The sequence below is a fragment of the Equus przewalskii genome, chromosome 22 (assembly GCF_037783145.1).
Source record: "Equus przewalskii isolate Varuska chromosome 22, EquPr2, whole genome shotgun sequence".
NCBI classification, from domain to species: Eukaryota; Metazoa; Chordata; class Mammalia; order Perissodactyla; family Equidae; genus Equus; species Equus przewalskii.
Window position 1 is genome coordinate 37,221,684 of NC_091852.1, and position 25,831 is coordinate 37,247,514.

General features: G+C 40.6%; 1 protein-coding gene and 1 long non-coding RNA gene across 6 annotated transcripts in view; one reads left to right on the top strand and one right to left on the bottom strand.

Annotated features, from left to right (window-relative positions):
- The window catches only part of SLC24A2 (solute carrier family 24 member 2), a 244,912-nt gene that overhangs the window by 148,893 nt on the left and 70,188 nt on the right, over positions 1–25,831 (bottom strand). The window lies entirely within an intron of this gene.
- Positions 18,808–19,326, top strand: LOC139078416 (uncharacterized). The gene is made up of 2 exons (XR_011531348.1): positions 18,808–18,899; positions 19,085–19,326. It is a non-coding gene; the product is annotated as an uncharacterized lncRNA (long non-coding RNA).

Sequence of the window (25,831 nt, forward strand, 5' to 3'; positions counted from 1 at the left end):
TGGAAAATCTTACTATCAGCAATTCCTTTGCAATTAAAATGTCACAGAAAACAGAAAAAACTTTGTCCTCCATTTAGTTATATATTAGGAAGGACATATTTGGCTTTGGAGAGAAATTATTTTATTTAATAGTTAATTTCTTCTTCTTCTTCTTTTTTTTTTTCCTTGAGAAAGATTAGTCCTGAGCTAACATCTGTGCTGATCTTCCTCCACTTTATATGTGGGTCACTGCCACAGCATGGCTGACAAGCAGTGTACGTCTGCACCTGGGATCCAAACCCGTGAACCTGGGCTGCCCAAGTGGAGCATGCTGAACTTAACCACTATGCCACAGCACCGCCCCCTTAATAATTAATTTCTTAACCCATGAAATTTCTTCATAATCATTTTCAACAATAAAAAAGGTTTTATTAGAAAAATTCCAATTAAAGTGACTAAAACCTTTGCTTCTCACGATTTTGGCAATTTAAAATCAAATAAATACTCTGTATCATATTTTTAAAGCTATATAAATATCTATCCATATATATGTAATGTAACTCACTATTTAAATAGATATATAAATATATTTATAAATATATAACTCTCATCAATATATACATATAATACACATTCTATACTATAAGGTATCCAATATGTTATATTGTAAATGTATATAGATAAAATAAGTATAGTTATATATAAACATTTACATATATATTTACATAAATAATTACATACATATAATATACAAATATATGTAAACAAATACATAAAAATATAAATATAAATATACAATATAAAGACACACACAGAAACACATGAAACAACAAACGAAGAGCGATGGCAGAGCCAGGCCCCAGGCAGCAGAGGGCCATAGAACGAGGAACATGGGGCTTCAACCATACAGTCCTGGTCTCAAATCTCACCTCTGTCACACTAGTTTCGTAACCTTAGGCAAATGACTCAACCTCTTTGAGTCTCTTCCCAAAATCATCACAACACTTGGGCTAAGAATCCTGACTCCCAGGGTTGTTATGAAGATAAGAAGAGATGACGGAGGTCGCAGGCCGAGCACAGGGTCAGTACTCAGTAATGGGAATCTACCACTGCTGCTGCCCCCGTTTGTTATTCTGACTCTAGATTCTGTGCTCTTTCCACCACACCACCCTAAGGGGCTAGTTTATGTAGTTCTCAATACCCTCTCCTACATCCATCTCTAATAAGAAGCTTTGCACCCCTCTCTGCGGCTGCCTACCCAGCAGGAGGATTTCCAAATCAGAATGTGCCCCAGCGTGCACGCATCTGTAGACTGTAATACCTCCTAAGCAGCCTGGGCAGGAAACCTATGACGTCATTAAGGCACCCCAATAAAGCGCTTGCCTTGTGATTTCTCTCTTATTTGGCTGTCTAGTGTGATATGTTATTTCTATTTAATAAACATCTCAGGTTCTTTCTCGTGTCCTCATTTCTTGAATTTTACTTTTTACCAAAAGAAAATCAGAGGCATTACCACAGAATGTCAAGAAGACAACTAAACATCTTCTTATAATGAACATATATAGATACCTTGTCTTTTCAACTAATTCCTGCTAAATAGCTCGTACTTGCCTGCATTTTTAGTTAGGTCAAATTTTCACTAAAATAAACCTCTTATGAAAATGTCTCGAATGAGAAGACTGCCTATCTGAGACGGACTATGCTGTATTTCTTCTAAACAATTTCTCACTGTTCACGGAATTGAGGTGAATCTACCATTAAGTTATGCTGCAAATTCACAGCTCGTCCAGGTAACCGAATAAATACTGAACGGCCCCATCATAACATAACTGGGACAAGAAAATCAATTGTGGAGTTGTGAATTAGGAGTTTAATGAAAAATAATATATTTTAGTCAGTTTGTGCTGTCACAGAAACCACAAAATGTAAAGGTAGTCAAAGTGGTACAAGCGACTATACACTGAGTTGAAGGAACTTCAAATGATCAACAGACAACCAGCCCCTAATCCTGCCCTGACACTCTCAAGACAAGAACCCAGCCTCCCCATTGAGAACACAGACCAGGTGGAGGATGGGAGGCAATCATGCACCCCACCGTCTGAGTTTGTTATTATAGGTCATATTATGCAGGTTTTTACCTAACAAGTTGTAGAGTTACAGCATACTTACCCACACATATCAAAGGGAAACAGTGTCCACAGATTCTCTAAATTAGCCATTTGATCATTTCTACAGATTGCATAAAGGTATATATATTACTGTCTTGCCCTTCTGCATGTCAGTTACCTCATTTATAAAATAGGGTTAAAAATACCTTCCTCAGAAGGGTGCTGGAGGCCTGAGTGAGATGTTTGTAATGTGCCTGGCTCAGTATTGGTGGATATGCGCATTCATTATAAATGGTTGTCATTCTTATCACCACAGAAAAGAACTTTAATTGGTTCCTGCAAGTGCACCTATTTAACATAAAATGACTAACTACAAAGGGCTCTTTCAACCAAACATTAATTCAACGCACACTAAGTGCTGTGTGCTGGGCAATATTATTCTAGCACTGGGCTACAAACAAAGAATTACAGAGTTCCTGCCCTCAGGGAGTTTATAGTCTAGAGGCAAAGATTGACACAGAAACCTATTAACTGAGAAGTACCCAAAGGGAAACCCCAGAAAAAGTAACAGCTGAAATCCATTTTCCATTCTTTTTACTTTATGTATTGATTGGTTGCACTGTCTTGGCACGAGATGGATTAAAAAACAAAACAAAACTGATAGCAATTATTTAAAAAAAAAAGAAAGGCTTACAGTAAAAAATGCAGATGAACTAAGGTTGCAGTAAAGCCAGGAACTCACAATGAACATTCAGCTTCACAAACCTCATTCCTAGTAGAATGCTGATACGAAATTCTAGTGCAGGGCATTTGCCGACGAGAGGAGAGCAGATCACTTTAAAGAACAATACATTACCTACTGATGTTTACTGTGTGCCAGACTCTGTAATAGGTGCTGTGGTGGAAACACCGAGAGCAAAGCCCCACAGGCAAGGAGTTCACTGTTTAGAGGGAGAGAGGTAGGCACATGAACAATTACAAAACTGAAAAGTGGGAACCACAGGTCTTCACACACACAGTGTGATGGAGCAAAGGGCAAGGAATGATGGCCTCAGCGCCAGGAATGGAGAAGGACTCAGGGAGATGACACGGATGTTGAGTTCCACTTGGAAGGGTGAAGAGGAGTTCACTGCCCTTCTGAAAATGGAAGGGTCTGGAGCAGGTGAGGGCCATTTGGTCTGTTGGCTTCTGCTCCGAGATAGACAGGGTCTCCATGCTACCTTATGTCTCTGACCTCACCTGTCCTTGCTCATGTTTCTCCAGCTACATCTCAGCGTCTTGACCTTGATCTTCCTCTCTGGAATGCTTTTCACCCCAGACACCCAATAGATCTCAGATCTCTCCCTCCCTTAAGACTTTGCTCAAATGTCACTTTTTTCAAGGAGGCCTTCCCTGACCACCTTATTTCAAATTGCAGCCCCCTTCCCTTCCAGCATTCTCTACCTCTCTTCTTTGCTTCCTGTGTCTCCATAGCCCTTCCTACCTGCTACCGTCCTACCTAATTTACTTATTTTATTTTGTTTATTCTCTGGCCTCCACCTCTAGAATGCAATCTACACGTGGGCAGGCATCATTGTCTCTTTTGTTCACTGCTGTATCCCCTAGCTTGACCCAGCTGGGGTCTGGGGTACAGTGCAGAAAGCAAACCTTCTGTGGTCCAGCAGAGAAACTGGGTCTCAGTGGGATTTCGGCGTCTCCATTTCCCTTTGTCCCTCATCACATGGCTCAGCTAAAAGAAGTTTTGGAGGCAAGACACTCTCTATGTAGCACAACCATAAAACAGAAGGTGATGGGCAACAGTAGAGCCTGCTAATACACAACAGCAGGTTTGGCAATTGTCTTTGTTCTCAATTAACATGAACATTACACGTACATAGGAGGATCTATAGATTAATGAGTGGGGAGATCATTTCCTTTTACTCTCTAGAGACTCATTCAGTCAACCTTTGTCTGGGGAACAGTATATTATGTGTGCAGCATATTTGAGAGGGGAGTGACAAACACTAGTTTGCAAAAACAACTCCCTCACGCAACACAAATAGGCACTGATTGATGGGCTCCACCAGGGTGATTAATCATCATTTCTTCTGCCCAAATCCACCAGCTTCACTTTACTGTTGACATTTCTTATGCAGTTCTCTCTGCCACAGGTTAATTGGAACTGGGACCTAAATAGGGGCCTCTGAAACTCATTATCCTGCATCACGGATGCGCTTAATGTGAACATTTACCAGAGGTGAGACGCTAATTTCAACAATGCTGAATTGCAGTGATGAACATCTAGAAATGTTTGCTGGGACAGGAGTAAGATTCTCAATGTCTAAGGCAGCACACATGAAGTTACATTCAGTGTTCCTTTTGGTACCGGTGGTAGATAGTTGCATGTAAAATTTAGGAAGCTGAGTAAAAACCCTGGGCCATTCTGCAAGCCCAAACGGGAGCAATATTCCCTTAAATTAAATTGCTAATGAATACTAGAAAGAATAAAGATGTCCATTTCCTCTAATAGTAACTCTCTCCTTTATAGCTGTTTTTCTTTCCTGTAAATTTTAACTAAAATGCCAAAGGGGGAAAAAAGTTCAATGCCAAACCCCAGAAGTGGAGCAGTCTCAATCCCTGTCGCCATGGCACACAGCAAACCCCAAAGGAAGGGCCTGTTTCCATGGCAAAGTATAACCAGCACATCCTCTGGTGTGACCCTGCAGCAGGCCAGGGAGCGTCAGTAAACACACGAACGCATGGTAAGGAACAGCACAGCATCTTTAATTGGGGGTCAGAGAGACACATTTAGAGTTACCCTTACAATAGACAATTGTTGAAACTAATGTGTACTTATTCTAGGCAAGTGATGGAAGACGTGGAAGAATTTTGAAGGTAGAGCCCAAAGGGGAAACCCCAGAAAAAGTAACAGCTGAAATCCATTTTCTACTCTTTTTACTTCACTTATTGATTGGCTGTACTGTCTTGGCACGAGATGGATTAAAAAACAAAACAAAACTGAAAGCAATTATTTAAAAAAAAAAAAAAAAAGGCTTACGGTAAAAAATGCAGATGAACTAAGGTTGCAGTAAAGCCAGGAACTCACAATGAACATTCAGCTTCACAAACCTCATTCCTAGTAGAATGCTGATACGAAATTCTAGTGCAGGGCATTTGCCAACGAGAGGAGAGCAGATCACTTTAAAGAACAATACATTACCTACTGATGTTTACTGTGTGCCAGACTCTGTAATAGGTGCTGTGGTGGAAACACCGAGAGCAAAGCCCCACAGGCAAGGAGTTCACTGTTTAGAGGGAGAGAGGCATGCACATGAACAATTACAAAACTGAAGATTGGGAACTACAGGTCACACACACAGTGCTATGGAGCAAAGGGGAAGGAATGACGGCCTCAGCACCAGGAATGGAGAAGGACTCAGGGAGAGGACACGGATGTTGAGTTCCATTTGGAAGGGTGCAGAGCAGTTCACTGCCCTTCTGGAAATGGAAGGGTCTGGAGCAGGAGAGGGCCATTTGGTCTGTTCACACACAGCCATTCTGATCAAGTGACCCGCACCACACACACTCAGCAGCTGGCATCCTGCCTGGAAATTGTGCTCTGAACTTTTTTTTAATCTCCCAGAAATGTCTTTTTATTTTTTCATGAAAGATGTGGCCAACCACACTTCATTAATTAAATAACGTTTAGTTCATTTCCCCACTTCTATTAATTGGAGGTTTCCAATTAGAGCTTCCAAGGATCACCACGCCGGGTGAGGGAAATCTAGCTAAGAGCACTAAGAGCAAACAGGACTGACATTTTACACAGACAGAGCAGCTTTCCTGGGGTTAAATGGGGGCATTAAGAAACATTTTGGGGGAAAACATTTACAAATGCTGATGGTGATCAGTTGCTCAGGACACCGGGCTGGGAGCCACCAGTCCTGGGCACACGGCTCCACACATCTCTGTTTTCTCCCACTTCCTGACAGTTCCTCCTGGTGTCTCTGGCTCCTCACCATCTCCCTCTTAGGATTCTATGGTTATAAACAAAACAAACTTTCTGTTAACATGGAAAAGGGAATTCCTTGGAAAGAAATGGGAGAACTGACTGGATCAGAAGAAAATCAAGAATCAAGTTTAGCAACACCAGGCGTAGGGTTCTCTGGGATCCTGGGCAGCAGGAACCAATAGGCATCTCCCTATGGGGCCAATCAGCTCCAAGGTTTTTGTTTTTCTGTTTTGATATCATTTCACTCAAATTTCTAAGGCCCAGAAGAGAGACAGAGTCTTCCTTCAGCTGTGTGGTTTGGGCTAAAAGCAGTACAGATCCCTTTCCCCCATGGAAGTCAGGATGTTGCACCTAGTGGAAGAGAAACCCCTCCCCAAAGGGGTCTTCCTCTAGAGCCAGGGCCGCCATCCTAAGAGCAAACCTTGTTCAGGAAGTACTCATGATGCCTTTTGACCAAGAGGGTCTAAACCAGTTTCTGTGACGGTCAAGGAGAGATGGTGTACATTTCCCCAACTAGTCAGTAGGTGTAATTTGGGAGGGTAGCACTTTACAGACCCACACTATAACTGAGCATGGCAGCACCAAAAAACTAAGGAAGGTGAAACCCTGAGTCTATTTGACAGGCAAAGAAGACCTCTGAACATTTTGGGGGCTCCAGGGTGGTGAGTTTCTTCTAGACTTGTTGATGTCTGGAATATGGCTCTTCCCATTATGGAAGCCAAATGGTGAAGAGAGCAGGTTTATAAGAAACCTGGAGAAATCCATCCCAGAAGATGAGAAGATGGTAGCATTGCAGAGCTAAGTCCGACCCTGGTTCCACATTGACTCTATCATGGTAGCCTGGATGGATTAACCAATTCACTGTGTTTTGGGCATGGAATGTGCAAAATAGGATGTTCCTTACCCCTGTGTGCATAGTTAAAGCTACTTAAATCTTACAAGCCATTATGAAACTCTGTAGGAATTCATGTGGAATACTTGAAGGTGGAATCCATTAGGGAGCAAAGAGAAAAGCAAATTCCTTTAGTTTATTTGGGTGGTCCCACCATAAGGCAGTGGGTGCGACAGAAAAGGGCTCTAACTTGCTCACGCTGGTTACATTCTTCATTCTGAAACAACTGTCAAACTGTGTCCCAGGTCTTGTTTCTCAATTTGTCTTGGGGCTTCCAAATCTTTCATCTCATGGCTCACTTTCCGTTTGAGGTTTTCCCTTGTCCCACTCACGTGACTTCAGCACTTACTCTCTTACTGTGACCACTGCTTCCCTCCTTGAATCTGACTTAGTTCCCACCAGTAACTACTGATGAAGATTAATACCTCAAGTTACAGGATTGGTTTGGGCCATGAAATTTCAGTTCCAAATATTCCAGATAGGAGCTCAGACCCCTTGAGAGGACCCAGGCAATGAATAAGAAGTCCGGGTTACTTAAATGTTAATCAGCCCAGGCAGTTCACTGGGGTGTCAGTCTTAGGCCCCCATGGGTGCCTTCCAGTGTTTATGCATAAACACTCTGTAGTTTCCAATAATTTCTTTCTATCCTTTTTCTGTTTCATTAAAGTGCCAAGCAATATTTTTGCATGCTTTTGAAAAGCTCTGCAAAGGCTGCTTTCAGTGATGGGTGAAATGATTTCTATAAATAACTTGCAAATCAATTTGTTCGGCTTGTAGAAATCTTGAAGAAGAAAGGTACAATTAAATGTGAAAAATCAAAAACTCCATTTCAGCTTAGACCATGCCTCTAATACTCTGAGACAAGAGCCCTGGATTTAGAGTAGGGCAAACCTGAGCTCGATAATACCAGCTTTCTGGTTTACTGCCTGTGTGGCTTGAGGCAAGGCATGTAACTCTTCTAGAACCTCACTTTCTTCTACTGCAAAATGAGGGAATGGTATCTCCTTTGTATTGCAACACAACCAGAATGAGGGAACACCTGGAAATGTTGCTGAGAAGATGCTGGATGCCCCTTGATAAGCTGATCACATTTTTGTTAAATCTGAATTTGAAAGCTAAATCTAAAAGTGATTGCAAATAGTGACTGAGGTCTATGAGACACTGCTAGGGATTTTTGCCATTTTAAAAAAGAGTTGCAACTTCAGTTAAGTTGACCAGAAAGCAAATTTCCTTGGAATGAGTTTTGTTTTTATCATCCCTTTAAAGATACAAATCAGAATGTGTTCCCGGTGAATAACTTTCACTAAGGAAATATACTGGAGTGCTTCTGTAGAGATTTTCTATCATTTCACTGATTCTCAGTTTCTTCTCTGTCCCCAACATACACGTCTTTCTCTAAGTCAGAGGAATGTCTCTTATTTTGCACGTCCTCTGATGCCATGCCCGGAGCCCCAAGAACTTAAATTCTTACTCTGTTAATTTGAATAAATACAATGTCTCATCAGGTTAAGCTGCAAACCCCTAGTTCTACCCCTGAGTACATAATACTCATTAATTTTGTCCAAATCTTACATAAATTTGAGACTTTAAACTCTACGAAACAAATTAGTGTACGTTTATTAAAACTATAAATCTACAATGAAAGAACCATTTATTGAGATGGGAGGAGAGAGAATATATTAGGCACTGCATCGATATCAGCTATTTTCCTAGTTTTTTACTTCTTATTACATCATCACATTTTCAACGCAACCTAATAAAACAAATACCATTATTGCCATTTTACAGATAAGGTAACTGAGGCTCAGTGGTGCTCATTAAGTGGTCTAAGCCATAAATGGAACAGCTTTCGTGGCTGCCCAGCCAGTGCCCTTTTCTCCAGAGAGGGAAGTGCAGTGGTTACACTAGGACTCCTCAAAGAGGGGAAAACAGCAACTAAATCAGCCACTCATCCTACAGTTTTCTTGGTTTGAGCTTTTCTCCAAAGGTCAGGTTCTTAGTTTACTCAATTTAGCCTCAATTAGATGGATAGAGTTGTGATGGTTTGATATTCTCATTAGCAAGGGGAGCTAGTGAAAGAGACTTGGATGTTAAGGAATTATTGAGCATTCTTTCAACATATCTGACCAATGCTCAGCACGTTCATCCTACTAGAGAGAGTATGGCAATGTGATATATGACATTGTGTTTATTATAGTTTTCAAGGAGTAAATGCCACAGGCCAGTTGACATGAAGGGGAAAGGACTCGTTAGTGTGGCACATCTAATGTCATCCTCAGAAGCAAAGGCTTCTACTTCTGGCCACCTCCCATGTCTAAACCCCTATACTAGATCTGATGTTTTCCCTGCCAGCATCCACTTCTCTTTTTGGAAACAGTACCTCGGCTCTCTTGGAGGACCTCTCTCGCTTCTACTGTGAGTCCATGTGATTTGGGATGGAGCCCGCCCTCAGCTTCATGGGCACAGGTGACTCAGGCCTGTTTAGTCAGTGTATCTCACCTCGAGCCCAGAGCCGCAAGCTGGTCAAATGCTGGGATTGGTGGAGGAAACGCTGGAAACTTCTAATGCCCTATGTGATGGTGTTAGGAGGTGGGGCCTCTGGGAGGTGCTTAGATCATGAGGGCGGAGCCTTCATGAATGGGACTAGTGCTTTTATGAAAGAGACCCCACAGAGGTCCCTAACCCCTCCCACCATGTAAGGACATAGCAAGAAGGTGCTGTCAGTGAATGAGGAAGATGGCTGTCACTGGACACCTCGATCTTTGATTGCTCAGCCTTCAGAACTGTGAGAAATAAATTTATAAGCTACCCAGTTTCTGGCATATTTTAGTATATTTTGGGGTAGTAGCCCAAACGGACTAAGACGGGTAAGCTGATGCAATGTAAGCAAAGAGCTGCTGGTGGCTTTCTCATTTCCTGTACAAAGAGCCTGCTGGAGAATGAAGCCAACTGAGAGAAAAGCAAAGCTGAGTGCAAGAGACACAGAGAGACCATGCCCACAAGGTATGCTGGATGCCTCCCTAGATCCAGCCATGCCTGAAGCTACCGGACAATCCAGTTTCATAAGCTACTGTATTTTCTTTTTTAAAATTATGTTTAAACAAAATACAAAGGATTCTGATTACTACAGTAGGCTTTTATACATTCTCATTTAATTTCCCCCATTTTATAGGAAATTGAAGCTCAGCAAAGACAAATCACTTGAATAAGGCCACTTTCAGACTCTGGTAAGTGGTGAACCTGGAGTTCAGTCTGGTTCCAAATCCTTTTCCTCTGTGGTTCACTGGATATCATCTGGTGCTAAATAATGAATGTACACACTGCATAGTGGATCCTGTAGGGCTGAAAAGTGTGGGTCAGCTGAAGTACAGTCACTACCAAGGGAGGTCTATCTGCTTTCTTTCTTTGAGTGTATGTGAATGTGCGTGTGCGTGTGCGTGTGCACTGGCAAAGACTAAAGCAGTGTCACATTCAAACAACAAGGTCCTAGACAATTTTTTAAATAATTAATACCTGTGAAGCTGCCCAAGATAATTTCAGACACCAGCAGCCTAGCACAGGAAGATGTTTTATTCATCTTTGGTCCACTGGAACACTCTCCTTCTTTGGAGGTGTACCCAAGAAAGAATGAGAGGAATCCCCGCAAAGGTAGGATGCACTTGCATGTAAGAGAAACTTTGGAAGGGTCTTTTATGCACACAACCAAAAGGGAAATTCAAGAGCCAGAGGTTCAAGAATGGGTTACTGCTCAATGTGGCTGCCTGCTGACTCCCCACCACTCACATTATTGGGCTTCCAACAGGGAAGTGAAATCTACTAGGCCAACTAGATTTCCAACTAGGCCGTGAAATCTACCCCTGGGGAAGAGGACATTTCATGGGCACACAGAAACATGAGCAGAGGAGGTTATCAGCAAACTAAGAAAAGGACCACAGGGAACGAGTCTTCACAGAGCTCATGGTGAGTGAAGATCACAGTGAACGCTGTCTTCGCTCAGGTTTAGTCCTCGATATGTCACTCTCACGGTTTTGCCATATCTGTGTACTAACCATACTAGCACTAACTGTAAGTGTACTCATTACTCTGTAAGTGGACTCATTTGTCTTTCACTTAAATACTTCCTTGCTGATTCTAGGCAATAAATTTAGAGAAATCACAGGTTTAATATACCGATTATATACTTTTTCTAGTATATGTTAAAATAAGCATATAATCATTAAAAATGTTTGTTGTACCACTCAGATCTTTTCAAGAGCCACAGTGGTGTTTACACCCCTCACTGCAAAATACTAGTGCATGGAACAAGTACTGTACTTCAACTCAGAAACAGCAAGTGCAAGGACAAAAGTGCCTCCCCTGAGATGCTGAGCGGTACCCACGGAGCCTGAGTTTCAGAGCTGTTTTCATGAGCTCCCCCTCTTCTCCCCTCTGCTCAGGCCACTCCAAAGTCTTAGCTTCACACTCCAAGGGAAGATGGATTTGCAGGCAAATAATGGAATTAGAAAGCTGAGTAAAACAGTCAAATGTGAGGTCTTTTGCCAGAGACATGTACACTATTACTACCTCCCATCCACAGAAAGAAGGAAGGGATGAGCAAGACATTCACCACATTATCCCATCCCTAAAGCAGTGGATACTGAATGACATACTTATGCCATCAATGAATGGTAATTATGTAAACATAATTAAAAGTATAATTTTAAAATTCATTTAGGGCCTTGTAGGAAATCATATTAAGCAGAACCAAGTCACCTGTCCTTAAAAGTCACAAAAGAGTTGACACCTGAACTTTGGGAACAGACTTTCAAAGACAGATATCAACAATGTTTTCTCCCATCTGAATTTTGCAGACCCTGATAACGACCTGAGTCGATTTTCTTTGGGTCATCCTTGAAAAAGTGGGACTGTAATTTAGATGTTGTTGGATGGTGGCCTACAATAATGCAAGATGAAACTGAAGCCACCTTATTAAGACTTTTCTTTTGTTCTTTAATTATATGTTTTAGGTTCTCTGTGGATAAAATATGCCAGTAGCAAAACATAAAACATGCTTTTTTTCTGAACTGCAAGGAAAAAGATGCTTTATGGATCTTGTGACTTCAGATAGAGTAATTGCTTCTTATCCTTCAGATGATCATTCTTTACCCACACAACCTGTTTTAGTTTTCTTCTTAGCACTTGTCACTATGTGTCTCTATCTTATTGGCTATGTTTATTGTCTCTTTCCTTCACAAGACTGTAAGCTGCATGAGGGCAGGGACTTCATATTCTTCATGCAGTCCCCCAGCACCCAGCAAAATGCCCAGCACACAGAAGGTGCTCAATAAAAAATCTGTTGGATGAATAAATGTTGATTAATGACCAAATGTTTACAATTACCAAATCCTCTCATTTTCCAAGTTCTACTCATCGGTTACCAGATCTGAAAAATACACACTTGTTAGCCATTTGACCTTTGGCAAGTCACTTCACCACAAAACCTCTCACAGCTTATGTCTCTGTCTCTCAAACGGAAATGCCATCAATTCACAGGGCATTTACAAGAGTAAAATGAGGTAACATCCATGAAAGCGTTGGCCTCCCTCTGTGAGCACCTGTGTATGTATCCATGTGTCTATATATATGAATGAAACTCTTTGGCACAAGATCTGACCCATAATAAGTGAGCCATAAACATTTATTACTTTATTCATCATTTTACTACAGAATGTAATTATTTCTTTTCCAGTTGTTGTTGGCCCTGTTCAAAACCAAGGACAAGTAATCAATAGATGAAATCATTGCCTTTATATACTTTAACTCTTACCCTTTATATATGTACAGTGTGACGAGGTTTAAAACAGTGTTCTTCGCAATCAAGTACATTTAGAGGACAGAAATAGAACAGGACATTGACAAGACTGATAAGCACTAAAGGTGTCTTTTCTGTTCCTCCTAAAAGGTCAGTTTTGTTTTTAAGATGCTTCTCACGTACAGAAAACAGTGTTAGGGAAAGGAGGAATTTGAGTTTTACAAAGATGATTTGCAAGGCAATTTTTCTTTCTTTCTTTCTTTTTTTTTAGCTAGACTGCCTGCCTGTCTCCCTGCCTGCTTTCCTTCCTTCCTCCCATCCCTCCTTCCCTCCTAAGTGTCTTTGTTCATTAACTATAGTAAATTAAGTTTCTGGTTGTCTTCTTCACATAAGATAAATATCTAAAAAAATAAGTAGGTCAGAGGGAGGAAAAAAAAATGGTCATAGAAGCTTTCTTAGAAGATTAACATACATTAAATGCTCTTCAAATTAGAATTTGCCCCTCTAAGGCGTCACGAAAGCACAATGAACTGGTGGCGCTGGAACGCATTTGCCCACTAAAGCACGGTTAACCAAGATGCTCTAAAAAAAACACCTCTGAATTATTACAGCATTCGCTCTAAACATATCCGTTTTAAAAACATTAGGAAAATAATGCCCTACGTGCACAGGAAATAAATGATGAAATCTCAACTGATAGGTTAAGGTATTCCTACAGAATATTATTAGCAATTGACTCAATCACTTTCCTCTCAGTCTAAATGTTTCAGTAAGAGGTATTTTATATGAGGGCGGGGCCACATCAAGATTTTTACAGATTGCATTTACATAAGCATTTGTTCTCCCCACCAGTGGAGAATTTTCTCTCCCTTTTAATATCTTCTTTAAGAACTAATTTGTATGGGGGGGGAGGGTAGAAACAAAATAACTTTTCTAATACTTGTTTGATTGAGGGTTTATAATTTATTTTACTTTTATTCTCTGACAAAGAGAAATCTACAAGGAAACTAACAGCCTGAAGACTTTCTAAAGTTGAATGCTGACCAAATGAAAGAAAAAGAACTGTGATTAGATGAATATGCATGGTATGTACAAGGGTTGAAAATGCATACACTGAGAAATGCATTTTAAATTGCATATATTTTTTAATGCTACTTCTAGGAATTTATCATAAAGAATTCAGATGTGCATAAAGATATACTATACAGGATAATGAAGCCAATGTTGGTTATAGAGGTGAACAATTGCAAACCCTTGTTTCTCACACCATTCAGGCAGGTGAGACTACCCTATGGGGACAGGAGGCTGAGAGTCAGAGGAAATTAAACCTAGGAGGCTTTGGACTCAGGGATACCAAACACAGCCAAAGGCCGGCATGGAGCACAGGGTGAAAACAGAGGACTGAGTAAAAGCTGTACCACGCCCTTCATCAGCATGACTGATCTGCTCCTCCTCCATCAAGGAGAGGAGACTGGAGAAATCCTTCTGGAGAAAGTGAATGACTCCAGAGAAAAGGCCTCTAGAAACTTAAATTTGGGGCAAACAAAAACGCCAGCCAGCTACTTATTCATCCTAGAGGAGACGTTCTCAACTTGGGGCTTTGAGGGGGAGTTGTCCCTAGGGGACATTTGGAGACATTTTTCATTGCCATGACTAGAGCGAGGTGAGTGGTGCTACTGACATCTACTGAGTAGAGGCCAGGGAATTTACTAAACATCCTACAATGCACATAACAGCCCCCACAACGGTGAATTATCCAGCCCCAAAGGCCAATAGTGCTGCTGTTAAAGAACTTTGTCTTGGAGCGAAGTCCACAGTTAACCCCCATCCCCTACCCCATCGCTCACGCAGGACTTCAAACTATGCGGCTCTTTTGGACTTCATCCTTAAATAGGAATGGCTGACACTTCACCACATATTTGAGAAAAGCCCCACAGTGAAAGAGATGAAAACAAACATCAACCCAATACGAAAAACAACCTAATAAGAAAAAAGGATTGAAGGTAACAGAGACCATGCAAAAAATTTAAAAAGAAAAATTGTAATTGGTAAAACCCACCCTGAATGCAATTTGGCAGTATCCAGCAAAGTGAAAGCTGAAAAACTACGACCCAGCAGTTCCACTTCTGGGGATTTATCTCAGAGAAACTCTCGCACGTGTCACTAGGAGAGGCGCAAAGATTCTTCACAGCAGCACTGTTAGTAGCAAAAAACCCAGAAACAATCTAACTCTTCACCAAAAAGAATAGATACATTGATTGCAGTCTATTCATATAAGTGAAAGCCATAAATCACTTTAAAATGAATGATATAGAGCTACAGATTTCAATATAGGTAAATTTCACAAATATGATGTTGACTGAAAAAAAGTAAATTGCAGAAGACCAGATTCATTAAAATACGATCTCTATAAAGTTAGGAATATGTAAAACTTTACTATGTACCCTCTAAGGATTCATACCTGTCTACTAAATCTGTAAAGCACTACATTTTAGTATGTACCAGATGCGAGATGAAGGGTCCCTCTAGATGGTGAGTGGGAAGGAAATGTGACTGAGAGGGGCATACATAGAATTTCAACTTTGTTTTTCTTCTCTTTTCTTTCCTTTCTTTTTTTTAAATTTTTTTGAAGATTAGCCCTGGGCTAACATCGGCTGCTAATCCTCCTCTTTTTGCTGAGGAAGCCTGGCCCTGAGCTAACATCCATGTCCATCTTCCTCTACTTTATATGTGGGACGCCTACCCCAGCATGGCTTGCCAAGTGGTGCGTAGGTCTGCACCCAGGATCCAAACTGGCGAACCCGGAGCCACCGAAGCAGAATGTGCAAAATTAACCACTGCACCACTGGGCAGGCCCCAGAGAATTTCAACTTTGTAATGGTTGATTTCTTAAGCTGCATTTTGGGCTTACAGTTGCTTGTTATATTGTTCTTTTATACCTTTGGTATGTTTTAAATTATATTACACAAAGACTATTTTTAATATCTTCAGAAAGATAAAAGAAAATATTGCATTCAAAGGACTAAGTCTCATTCATGAAGCAGGAATTAAACTGTAAAAATACAGTTGTTTAAAGAAAATTCAATGTGTAGTCCAGTTATTACATGCTTTGAGATATAAAATTAAAATGCATAGCCTTTCTTTAAAAATATCTGTAATTTAATTTCAAACACATAATTTAATTTAACCTTGATGGCATCGTTCTAAAACGAATTGAGCTTTTCTTTCCTAATAACAGAGCATATAAGATAACTGAGTCATGTACTCACATGACAAGTTCTATAGATAACTTCCAATAGGTCATATGCCATGTCCTGCTATTTTCTTCTAAATGCTGTCCTTGCTGAGTATTGGGAAAAATTATTAATTGCTAAAGAAGAGAAACTGATTATATTTTAGGCATTTAGCAGTTATAGTTCACAATAGAAACTAAGAAATCAAAAAACAATATGTCCATCAATGTTTTAAGATCTCATCAGCGAATTAAGTCCTTCAGGTAAGTGGCTGCATCAAAGGCTTTTAAAATTGTAATAATAACTTCTGCATTTATATAATAAACGCCTTTTTCTTGGGCACTAATTTGTTCTAACTAGAGAAATCACTTGGGAATTGAGAAAAGCATAAAAAATCTGCTATTTTTCATTGTATAAATGAGTGATAGAAACAAAGCTGTGAGTGGATTAGCATGGATTTCTTTACACCAGCTTACCTAAAATTATTTTAATTGTCATTTTAGAAATACTGTATATTTAGAAATATTGTGTACCAAGTAGTGAAACATTTAAAAATACACATATTTAGCAGGTTAAAATAAACATGTCCATTATTTCTAAAAGAAGATCTTCAAAGACATAATTTGTACTTTCCAGTTTTCACTGGCTTCCTAAGTATTTATTTAAATTAGCTTTTTTAGGTAAGGTTGCAAAGTTCATATGAAAAATAAGTTTGTAATCTAATCATTGTTCCATACATGGTGTGCTTCCAGTAACAGCAAAAACCTTATACTTCTTGATTATTGAAGACATATTAAGACCAGGGCCAGTAACAAAACAAAGCAAAACACAAAGATGTTTTGATGTGGGAAATTTTTATCAAATTAAAATTCCCTAGCTAGTTATTTAAATTTATTCTAGCAAGTCCCTATAAGGTAAGGATGCTAATGTAGCTGTGTTTACAAAAATAAAATGGTCTTGGCTGGCCCTTCGGCCAAGTGGTTAAAGTTCCACGCACTCTGCTTCAGCAGCCTGGGTTCATGGGTTCAGATCCCAGGTGTGGACATACTCCAGTCATCAGTTGTGCTGTGGAGGCATCCCACATACAAAGTAGAGGAAGACTGGCACAGATTTTAGCCTAGGGATAATCTTCTTCAGGAAAAAAAAAGAGGAAGATTGGCAACAGATGTTAGCTCAAGGCCAATCTTCCTCACCAAAAAAATAAAATAAAATGATCACCAAGAAGATGACCTCTAAAATGAGATCTGTAAGATGTCCTCCAGCTCTAATATTTCCCTTCCTTCCTTCACCTTCCTTCCTCCCTGCCCCTCCCTCCCTTCCTTCCGTCTGTGCCTGCCTTCCTTCCTCCTTTCCTTCCTCTTCCTGATACTTCCTATGTGCCAGGCACTGTGCTAGACTCTGAAAATACAAAGAGGAGACAAAATGAAATGTATGGAAGCTGCAGCATTTCTCTCGCACTTACTTCACACGGCATGTCACATCACATTTCCACTCATTTGTAGTCAAACACATGGAGGTACAAAGAGGTGACCTAACTTATTAAAAGTCACAGAGCAAGTCAGGAGGCCAAAATTAGAACATATGCTCTACTGTAATGTTTTCAACTAGAAAACTACTACTGAGAACTTGCTAGGTGTCTGGCTCAAAGCCAGGAATTGGGAACAAGAAAGATAAGTAAGACCTGTTTTCTGCCCAGGTTTGCGCTCTCATGGTGGCACCAGTGTGACGTAAGAGTTCTGGGAATTATTTTAACATCGGATCATCTTCATACCTACAGCTGGTCTCTGAGGACTGGGGCAGCATAGCAGCAAACCTGGTACTGTGTGTGGCTCAGCGCACCTGATAGAGTACACACGGGGAAGCAAGTTTGGCTTGGCTGCCATCTGTAAGATGCAAATTAGAACAATTTTGTTTTCACCTATCAATCTTGCAAAAGTTTTAAAATAACACTCAAGATGGAAAAATTGGCCCTCTCATCCACTGCTATTGGAAATTTAAATTTTATGTTTACATACAAAAATTGCAGCGTCACGTGTAATAGGGTAAAACCAGGAATGATTTCTATGATCAATAGTAAGTGAATGTTTAAATAAAGGTTACGTTCATGCAATATTACCGTCTGTGAGGCAGTTTCTTAAGATTATTTAATGACCTGGGGAAACATTCATCATCTACTGTTAATTAGAAAAACAGGATATTAAACTATATACAGCATGATCTTACTTATCTAAAAGTACAGTATGCATACATACCCATATTACATGCACTGGAAGAAAATGTATCAAAATAATACTTGTGACTATTTCTGGGTGGTGATATCACAGGCAATTTTTATTTTCTTCCTTTCTGTGTTGTTCAAATTTTTATTAAGCAGTTCATTAATTTAATAATTGAGGAAAAAAACCACTTAATCTTAGTTAATTTTTTCCTGACCAGATCGATTCTCTGAAACGAACTGCCTGCTACCAACTGGTTTCTGGCCACCGTGAAGCCGCCCCTTCTGGTCTGGACATGAGGACGGACTGGAAAGGCCATGAGAGCAGAGCCTGTTTCACTACTTACTGGCTGGATCTCTTTGGGAAAGACAAACCTTTGAAATTTCATCCGTAATATGTGGCAATTGATATTTGCACTACAGACGAAGTTTAGAGAGAGCATAAGAAAAATGCTTTGAAAAGCACTATACAAATGCAAGTTATGTCTACATGAACGATGGATAAGATAGAATATAGACGCTAGAATCAGATTGAGGGTCCAATCCCAAACGACCAACTTCTTAGTTTTATGACATCAGTCAAATTGCATAACCTCTTAGAACCTTGGCCTCATCATTGTAAAGTGGAAATAGTAATACCTTCTTCAGAAGGTCAATGTGAGCTAAACACCCTGTGCAGTACTAGGAAAGGTTAGTTTCCTTCCTTTCTTAGGCTCTGCCTTTTGTCCTGGTTACTCAGAAACAAGGATAAAAAAATCCTCCGGCATCAGCACTTTCTGTTCTAATTCTAAAACATATTTATCTTTGATCCATTAAAAATGTATAAACTCTCTTTTTCATTTCTCTACCCTTTTATGGTCTGAACCAACATCTAGCACAAAGTCAGCACAGCTTGGGAAAATCATTGTGAGGAGTGCAGATAAATGTTAAGGCAGTCCTTGGAGCCTGAAGTCTGCCACACGAAGCCTCTGGAACTTGAAGAACTTCCTACGAGGGCAGGCAGAGGAGGAAGGATGACTGTCCTCGCTTTGGTATGCTGAAGTTATTCCAGCTTTTAGGTCTCCTTAGATTCTGAGTTTACCTAAATATATGTGTGACATTCTGGAAATGTGCAGAACTTTCTCAGGCTTGGTTCTCTAGTGTCAATTGGCGACTGCACATCTTAAATGTTTCCTTTAATTAACCTTCTCCCTTTTCAAATCAATTTTCGCACTTCTTCGTGGTGTTACTGCTATTCTAAGGAATGCAGACCTAAGGGATCCACATTTCAAAGCTCCGAAGCTTCAGATGCCAAGCCTGGAGTTCTGTACACAAATAGATACCCGAGCACATCAGCTGTCCCTTCTGTATACCCAAACTGAAAAGTTCAAGGACTGAGAGGAAAGTATCAAGGCATCTAGCCCCAAGTTTGATTATCTGATTCTGGGCTTCCTTTTGTAAGGATCTTTCCCTATGGAAGCAGTGAGGATTTTTGAGAAAGGGAGCAACCCACTTAAGTCTCTCTCTTCTAGGAAGATTAGTCTGCAAGGTGGCGGGAAGATGGGCTGGAAGGGCTGATCTGAAGGGGCGATGATTGTACGGGCCAATTAGACAGGAAGAGCAGATGAAGGGCACAGAGTGGCAGACTCTGCGGGTGCCCCCCATTTCTCTGGAGTCTCAGCACTTCAGTGTGCTCGGGCTGGCTTCTGACTGCCCGTGTTTACCTCCCTCTACCTGCGAGCTGAGGAATTAACACCCCACACCCCAGCAGCCCTCAGCCAACGACTTCCAGGAGTTGATGCATAAACACCCCAGCTCCCTTGCCCTTTAGGTGGAAGAACTCTGAGGTGTGCTGCCTTCATTTCCTATTGCTGCTGTAAAAAATCACCCAAAACTTAGAGACTTAAAGCAACAGAAATCTGTTACCTAACAGTTCGGAGGCCAGAACTCCAAAATGGGTCTTACTATGCTAACATTAGGGTGTTGGTAGAGCTGTGTTCCTCTATGTCGACATGAAAGATGGATAAGATAGAATATATAGCCTCTGTGAGGCTCGAGGGGAAAATGCACTTCCTTGCCTTTCCAGCTTCTAGATACTGCCTGCATTCCTTGGCTTTTGGCCCCTTCCTCTATCTTCAAAGCCAGCAGTGGAGCACCTTCAAATCTCTCTCTGACTCTGACCCTGCTGCTTCCCTCTTATAATGGACCCTTGAGATTAATTTGGACCCACTTGGATGATCCAGGATAATTTTCCCATCTCAAGCTCCCTAATTTAGTCATATCTGCAAAGTCTCTTTTACCATATAAGGTAACATACTCACAGGTTCAGGAGATTAGGACAAGGACATCTTGCAGGGGGAGGCATTATTTGGGCTACCACGTGTGTGTGTTTTACACCATCTCCCAGGGTTTCCCTCCAAGGAATAAGCTCTAATCTCCCCACCGAGGTTGGCTTTATAATGGGCCCTTATTTGCCAGTGTTCCTTCCCTGTGTCCTCCTCTGCTTTCCTCTCAGTGTTTTCTGCACCTCCCAAGTAAACTACGTGAGCTCCAAGCCTTGTCCTGGAGTCTGCTCCTAGGGAAACCCAAACCAAATCGTTAGGAGAGGAGAAGCCTAGGGCAGGGAGAGGCAGGAGTCAAGAAAGATGGGGTGGGCCATTACGGGAGAATGAGAACAATGGAGAATCTGAGAGGCTCTGAGTTCCAGGAGGAGATGCCGAGTTCTATTTTAGTTGAGGCGACATTAGGACAGCACAGTGGAAATGGTAGTTAAAGGAGGAGAGTGTCTCCTACGAGATGAAGGCTTTGAGGCATGATAGAAAATGTTGTGCTCAGAACTTTTTCAACAGTAACAATTTCTTAATGAGACAAACAAGAGATCTAAAGGGCACTGCCATCATTTGAAGTAAGGACAAGAACTTCCACTCCAGAGGCGGGACTGGAAACCCCAGAGGGGGCTGAAACGTGGGAAACATTAGCTCCCACTTTTCCTCAGAAATCTTTGTCATCCTCTTAGTGAGCACTTTCCATACCACAGGCAGGACTGTTGTAAACACATTCTTTGTTTTACCACATTAAACTCTGTTATAAGCATATAAGGCTATTATTCTTCCCATTTTATAGATGGACTAAAGATCAGAGACATTACGTAACTTGTCCAAGAGCCTATGGATGAGGCTAGAAGCAGGATTTGGAAGTAAGTCGCTTCAGTTTCGGAGCCTGAGATTTTAATCACCGCATTCTCCTACTTTGGTTTTGATTATAAAGAGAGGAGAAACTCAAGAAGCTCCTTCAGGTCTCACGAAAATAAGCTGCCTACAACTTGGTCTATTTGTATCAGGAGCTTGGTTCTTCAAGCTAAAGGCTCATTCCTCTCTGCTCTCTTCAAACCGGTCACATCAAGCTTCATTTTAATCCCACTTAATTGAATTTAATCCCACTATTTAACTTCATCCTATCTAATTTAATCCCATGATTTCACAGTCCAAATCTAGAACCATTGAGTCAAATCACCTAATTCCCTCAGACCAGCAGGAAGACGCAGCATCGCAGAAGCCTGCCTTGGATGGAAGTCAATGAGGACGTTACAAGGTCCACAGAGTCAGAAACTCTTGTTTTTCATTCTGGCTACAAATAATCATACAATTGTAGTTCAATCACTTAATCTCTGTCTGACCAATCTCATTTCTCCATATAGAGGTAGAATTAATAAGACCTGCCCCTTCTTTAAGAGATCTCATAGGGTTAACTGAAAAATTCTATGTGAACTTGTTTTGAGTTCTAATACAATAGCAGCAATCATGTTAATTCAGAGCATAGTAAATCTTTTGTTTTTTCCATGAATGCAGGTTTTACGCAAATCTTTCCCAGCAAAGTATCTTCTGTACAACCGGTTCTCCTCAAATATTTATTGTTTTTGATAATGAAGAGAACGTTTCATTGCCAAGTAACACAATTTCTGCTTTCTCCCAATTGCAGCCGGTACATGGTGAGCCGTCCCAGTCACTTTGATCAACCCCCTCTCTACATTCTATCTAACTTCTTTATCAGAAACAAACTCTCTTCTCTATGCTCTTTGGATATTTCTGCAAGCTGAAACAATGGATAGGCATTTGACAAATAACAGAACACTTGACTTTCTGGTCTACTTTTTATCACACTTGGGTAATTTTTATTAGAATCTATTATTTCCAGGGTTCCACTGGAGAACAACCCACAGAGATGGTCTTCCAGTGGCTTACATATTAATAGCTAAAATAACAACTGACATCCATATATTGCTTTAGAGTTGGAAGGTGGCTTCCTATAGTGAGATGTTTCTCAAACTTCAGTCATTTTTATAATGTCAGCATCATATTTTGCCATATTTTCATAACTTATGCTCTACTGTTCACCAAGCATTTCCATTTAAATTGACTTGCCTTTTTTTAAATTAATAAATTTAAAAAATGAACTTCATATCACTACTACAACTAGAAAACCAATATTGCTTGCCATAAATAGAAAGTAAATAAATGCAATGGAAACAAAGCAACAGTGCTTAATTCCTGCTAGATACTGATGTCAGAGAAAGGTCCCTGAGCCCAAGATGTGGTCTTTTTCATGAGGGGTAGGGGCAGTGGAATAAAGAGAATTGCACATATGAGATAGAGTTTGGAGGCAAACAAGCTCCAAACTGAGACTTTGAAGTGAATTATTTAGATTGTGGAAAATGATATAATGGACTATAATCCTAATTTGCACAACAACCTTGTTAAGTGATTTTTTTAAGTAAGCAGCCCCATTTTACAGATGATAAAACCGGGGCTCAGAGAGGTTATGTGACTTGCTGCTTATTTACATGGATGGTAGATGACAGAGCTGGGCCTCAAGCACAGGTTTCTCATTCCAAACCGTGCACTCTTTCTACAGCACCAAAACCCTTTCTGGAGGAAATCCCTGGACAGGCACTCCAGAGGGCCTGGATGACGCACACGGAAGATGCATTCCCTCAAGGATTTCGTAACCTAGTCAAGGAGGGGGGGTACCAAGTGATGTATTTAAATGGCATCAAGAGAAAGTAAATAAGTGTGCTTTGAGATAATTCACTGAGCAAATAATGGTGAAAACATTGAGCAAGTGAGCTCACGGTAAGTTAGGCTGTTAGGGAAGAATTTCTGGACAAAATGAGATTAAAATCGCAGACTACAGGGTGGATAAAATTAGACGAGTTGAAGAAAAGACAGAGGGAAGGCATTTCAAATAATAACAACACTGTGATCACAATTACTAAAAATATCAAAGAAAGCTCTGTCTTGGTTCACTGCAGATAAGGGAAAATGCAGACATGACAAGAAGAGCCACGGCTACATTTTAGTCTTATGTGCTATGAGGTGGAATTAATTACCGTTTCAGACTCTTTAAAAATAAATTACTTCCTTTAAAAATATGTATGGTCCAGCAAACTACTTACAGGGTATTTTTCCTAAGGAAGTAACGATGGATGTGTGCTAATATTTATAAGGACATGCCTCATCCTTACAGGGAAATTGGAAATAACTCTTGCTGTCTGACAACGTGGGGCTTAGTTACATAAACTTAGTCACACTGACACTGGGGACACAGCCGTCTTCAGAAAGAATGTCAACCTTTGCTACTGAAATGTGGTCCTTGGACCAACACCATCACCTTCACCTGACACTTACGAAAATGTAGCTTCTGATTCAGTAGGTCTGAGAGTCTGCATTTCTAACACACTTCCCAGTGATTCACACATGCATTACATGTTGAGAAGCACTGAGGTAACAATCAGTGGCAGGGAAAGACATTTGCAACAGCAATTAAAGAGGCTGATTTCATAGAAATTAGTTTTGTATGAGCCTACAATGGCAAATTTAAAAAAAATAGTATAAATTTATACATATGAGAGAGTGAGGCAAACATCTAGAGAGAAAGAGACAGAGACAGAAAGACAGACAGGGAAAAGTGTCAGAGAGAGAGAAAGAGAGAGAGAGAGTGCAAGACAGGTAAGAAGAGTATAGACCAAAATCCCAGCAGTGGTGGAATTAAAGGAGATTTAAATTTTCTTCTTTGTGTTTACTTATCTGTATTTTCTACTATAAACATGTCTCTTTAAAAAATAAAAGCAATCAAACTATATTTTTAATTCCTTTTCTGTTTTCTGAATTTCACTGAGCTCTTTCTAGAAAAATAAACATGAACCAACAGGCTGAACTAGAAGAAAGCAACCTACAGGGATTTCATCAGTGTAACAAGACGCTGTCAGAAGACAGAAAGACTTTTCCACTAGATGTGAAATAAATCTGTATAACCTTCACATTGTAGTCCCTTGGAGCTCTTGGGATATATTTTTTTAAAAACTCTTTTTTGCTTTTTAAAACAAGGCTATGAAGCTATAGGAACATAGACATTTTCAAGACTGCCAACTGGGAAAGTGCTTTTATGATGAAACAGATCAATTTCCCTTAACAAGTATTTTCAGTGGCTTTATTCTGAGTTCTGGTTGGAAAGATTCAGCACTGTTGGTTGGAAGTTAAAAGAGGACCCAGCTGCTTTGTCAGAATGATTCTCTGCCTGAATTCTCTCTTGGAAAATTTACCTTAAACTTTATTCATTTCTGCCAGTTGTCCCCCATTTTGGTGATCCCTTTATTGTGGCCAAAAAAGGATTCAAATCACAGTTTCAATATTTCCCAGCTGCAGGGATGTTCAGGCAATGGAAGTAGAGGGCCCACACTCCTTTAACGCAAAATTAGGGGAAATGGTATCTCTTTTAGTTAAGAGGATTAAATAAAGTAATGCACATAAGGCATTTATTATGGAGCATTAGGAAGTACTTAAAAATCTGACTGACTGACTGATTCATTCATCATTCAATAACTGCATATGCATGTGCATCAGATGCAGAAACTGCTGAGGGCAGAGGATGTAAATTGCCCCAGACATGTTCCCTTACCTCAGAATGCTTTCAGGCTCAGGGAGGCACCATCACTCTACAGCATAAGTGCTACATCAGCGAGAGGGCCAGCTATCATGGGAAGAAATAAGAGTACCTAACCCAACCATGGGGGTGGTGGTGATGAAGAAGTCTTCCTGGAGGAAGTGATATTTAACTGACAGCTGATGGACCAGTAGGTCTCAGGAAATATCACATTCAAAGGCTCAAATGTGAGAAAGGGCACACATGTTCAGGTGCTCAGCAAACTAAAATGGTTAATAAGAATTTGGGGTAGAGTGCGGGGGCAGTGGAAAGAAGGGAAGTGACACTGGAGGGGTCAGCAAAGCCACTCATGAAGGGGCCTTGTAAGCCACACAGAGAAAGTTTAACCTCATCCAAAGGGCAATGAGCATTGCCAGGTCACCGTCTGTCTGGGATTTTAGGAAGGATGCTCTGACCAGGGTTTGGAGGAAGGACTGGAGGAAGACAGCAGGACCGGAGATCAGCCAGGAGGCTGCTGCATTAATGCAGGTGAGAGACGAGCCCAGTCTGAACTAGGCCAACGTCAGTGGAAATGGATGATTGTAAATGGAGTGAGATTGGTGATTAACTGGAAGTGGGGGATGATGGAAGAGGCAGAGAGAATGTACTTAATAAATGCTTATTTCCTTCCTGTCCTCTCCATGGAGATCTATCGGCCACTTCAG